This window comes from Phaenicophaeus curvirostris, chromosome 8 (genome assembly GCF_032191515.1).
Source record: "Phaenicophaeus curvirostris isolate KB17595 chromosome 8, BPBGC_Pcur_1.0, whole genome shotgun sequence".
Taxonomy (NCBI): domain Eukaryota; kingdom Metazoa; phylum Chordata; class Aves; order Cuculiformes; family Cuculidae; genus Phaenicophaeus; species Phaenicophaeus curvirostris.
Window position 1 is genome coordinate 11,685,014 of NC_091399.1, and position 3,829 is coordinate 11,688,842.

Sequence of the window (3,829 nt, forward strand, 5' to 3'; positions counted from 1 at the left end):
TGAGTTTTTGGCCACAGGGAGATACGTTATCCGAGTGCCGTCCTGGCTTGGAGGGGGTGAGATAGTTGCAAGGATTAGGCCAGGACCAGAAGGACAGGGATGCTTCCAAGACAGCCCATGGGCTACGCTCTCTCCACCCTCCCCAACCCACAAGGATCTCATGGTGCTGGGGCAGCCCTGGGCATGGGATACAGGGATAGTTTTGGGCAAATCACTCCTGCACACACTTTAAGAGATGTTTCTTTGATTTCAGCTGTAGGACAGCTTTCTGCTTCATGCCTTTCCCCTGCCACATGGGTGATGGAGAGTCTTTTCACTGGGCACTGCTGCTAGATGGGTACTCCTTGCCTGCACTGCCTGCCAGCTCCCTGGTGCCCGGCAGCAGCAACATGTGCATGACAGATGAGTTCACTAAACAGGATGCTGTGGGTGCAGATAATGTTGAAATTATCTACTGCTTGTGTGGTAGAGAGTAAACAAGTGGCTCTGCCCACCCGGGGAATTCCGGGCAGAGCCTCTGCCCTGCCAGTGAACCGGGGCACAGGGTGGGTGTGAGGTGCTGGGGTGCAGCTCTGGCGATGTGTTGCACCAGGGGAAGCCCCACAGCCACGCAGGCAGCCCTTGTCCTAAGCAAGAGCAGAACCACCTAGCCTGCAGAGCTGATTTTGGGAACTACGATTGCTCTGCCTACACCCTGCCCAGCTTCCCACTGCTCTGTGCATCCCTGGAAGGTCAAGATGGACCAGTGACCCACTTGGCCCTCCCTTGATGGCACCCATCTTCCCAGCACGAAAGCAATACCCAGAGCCGTCATGCTGGCTTGGTGCAGCTGCAACCCTAACAGTGGAGGCATAAGCAGCTAATGGAGCAGGCCACTGGCATCCCAGACAAGACTAGTGCTTTTGTCACATATTTAGTTTAATGCAGGATCTTCTATCTCATAAAGCAAGCCCAGACAACATCAGTGCTTTCGTCACATATTTAGTTTAATGCAGAATCTTATATCTCATAAAGCAAGCCCAGGGACCAAGTCCTCTGTCACTTTCATCATCCCATATGCTCTATTGCCTGCTCCCCTCCCATGTGGCCTTTTGCAGCAAGGGCTCTGTCCTCCCCTGTTCTCTGGTCAGAGCTGCTGCAACCCTCTCAGGGCCAGTGGATGAACAAACTCAGCACCAAGAGCCATGTCTCCAGGCAGGGCCAGCCCCTACAGAACAAACAATGTCCTCTCTTCCAGCCAGGAAATCCTGTGGCATCCCCCCCAGCAGGCACTGAGCCCAGATGTGCTTTCCCCCAGAAGCATCCTTGAGGACATTCTTCCTCTTCTGGCAGGCCAGGTCTGAGCTTTCCTCTTCTCTTCCTCACCTTCCTGCCTCGGCACAGCCAGCAGTTTGATGCCTTCTCCTCTGGGATTTCAGTTATCTTTCTGCTCCAAGGAGCTACTGTGTCCTGTGACTTACCAGTCTATTTCAATTGCTGGTTTGGCACATTCAGCATTTTCAGGTCTTTTTTAAGTCTCAGCCGCTTTGTTTTCGTGGATCTACAAACTGCCCTGTCCACACTCCCTGCACTGTTGCAAACTGCTTTGCCCTGTGCAGCATCTCCATGCTGTGCGACCCTGGGGATGGGGTAGCCCCCATGTGAATCACTGCTGCTGGCCAGCCAGGTCTGTGGGCACAGGATCAGTGGTGTTAGCTAACGTTGCCTTTCTCTAACAGTCCTGACTTTTGGAGCAAGATCTTGAAAAAAACCCTGAAGAGCTATTATAAAATAAAGAGGGGAAGGATGTTCCTAACCATTCCTTGTCAACTTTGAAATTAGCTTCTCCTCCTCTGACCTCTCACAGCTCTGCTTTAACAGCAAGATGGTTACAAACACCAATTTATGTGTTCTTCAGCTATGCACACAGGGATACGGGCTCTTTCACAGCTGAGCAGCAAAAGCAAAGGTCTTTTCTGTACTTTTCTGCTAGGAAATGGCAAAGCAACTTAGGGAGTGCTTTCCTAGCTTATTTTTATTTTTCCTTAAAAAGAAAGGCCTGTTTTGCAGAGAGGCATTTTGGCAGTGCTCACCAACCCCAGAGGACGCAAGGCAGGACCTTCTTCTTCCACCTGTCCTTGATGTTCTGCTGAGGACTCAGATGGCCCAGCCCCGTCCTGGGATTGTACTTGGCTCCTCAGGGGGAGTGGTATGCCAGGGGCAACTCCCCAAGCTGCCTGGCTCAACTGAAGCTGCCAGTCCTCCTCTGTCCCTATCACACTATCGTCCCACAGATTCCTGGTGCCAAATAAGAGCTAGAAACCTGCTTTTGCTCCATGGAAGCAGATGCCCTTTGGCAGAGGTGTGGGGCCGGGAGCAGTGTCCATCCTAATTGACACCAGCGTGGTCAGTGTGTGGAGCTGCACCAGCTGCAGTGCCCATCCCCTTTGTTACAGGGGTGCCACGGGGATGCCATGAGGGTGCCAGAGGCTGCCATGATGTGTCCACTGGCTTGCGGGGTATTGCTCGCCACAATGAGCTAGCAGGGCCCTGCCCCAGGGAAGTCCATGATGACCACCCTCAGTGCAGAGCCTGCTTCCCCCAGCGCCGCAGGGGTTCATGAAGCAGGCCACCTTCTCAGGGCATGTGAAAAATCCATTGTTAGAGCAGAAGGTGAGGTGCATGGTTGTGGGTTCTCCATTAGTTGCCTTCTCCAGATGCTGCTGGTCCCGGTCCCACTTGTGCTCCAGCAAGAGCACGTTTCAGGCATCGCTAATGCTCAGCTGCTCATAGGGGATGCCCAGCACCTCCTGTGCCAGCACCTCCAGCACCACTATCTTCCCCTGCACTTGGCCCAGCGTTGGCACCTCTTCCTGGGACCACACACAGCCCTGTCCCTCTTCCAGCAAGCAACAGTGCAGCTGGGTGGCGAAGCCAGGCTGGTGGAAGATGGGCAGCTCCCCCTTGATGCGCCGGGGTGGGTGTGGAGGAAGCGTAAGGTGTGGCGCAGCGGCCCCCGCAGGCTGGCCCTCTGGGAAGTCCAGAGGTGGTAGATGTGGAGCTCACCCTGCACCAGCTTGCAATGCACATCCAGGAAGTGGATGCCAGTTGCCAGCTGGGCCTCCAGACTCCTGCTCTGGCATCGCAGATTCTGGCCACCAAACAGGCGGAGGGAGTTATTGGTGCCAGGAATGGAGAGACAGGAGAGGGGCAGGGTTTTGGAGAGTCTCACCATCTAGTTGGGGCAGCAAGATGCTGGCTGGGGCATGCAGTTGAATGCATCTCAGCACACCTCCATGTCACCGGGACAGTGGATGCCTCAGTGCCTGTCTGGCACCACCAAGCCTTGCTGCAATGAAGCAGCACCCATGAATGGCAGGAGCCTTGCATGGTCTCACACATGCCCACCATGCCACGCACCCATTAGCATGACGCACGCCCTATGCCCCATAGACATTGCATAGACAATACCTCGTGCTGTTGTACTGGTTATATTGTACCGTTCCCCCCCCAGTTAAACAGTTCCCCCTGCTCCTTGCCCAGCTCAGGCTGTGCCATCCTGCTGCCCTCAAACTCTGGCATATCCCATCCTCCCACTCCTGTGACCACCTGGGTTTGCCTGTAGTAGTGGGATGCAGCCTGCCAGACGAGGTGTGTGGCCGTGGGTGCTGACAGCACACTGGCAGGTGAAGCAGAGTGCTGGCCATTAATCCACGATGGTCATGGCATGCATCCTGCCTCACCATGGCACACGTGCTGGGCACTCATCCGCATTCACCAGCAGTGCTTGGCTAAGGAAAGAAACATAGAATCATAGAATCATCAGGTTGGAAGAGACCCACCGGATCAT

At 54.6% G+C, this 3,829-nt stretch overlaps 1 pseudogene; it reads right to left on the bottom strand.

Moving 5' to 3' along the window:
- Positions 1-1,001: 1,001 nt before the first annotated feature.
- LOC138723178 (uncharacterized) lies at positions 1,002-3,369 on the bottom strand (annotated as a pseudogene).
- Positions 3,370-3,829: the final 460 nt, after the last annotated feature.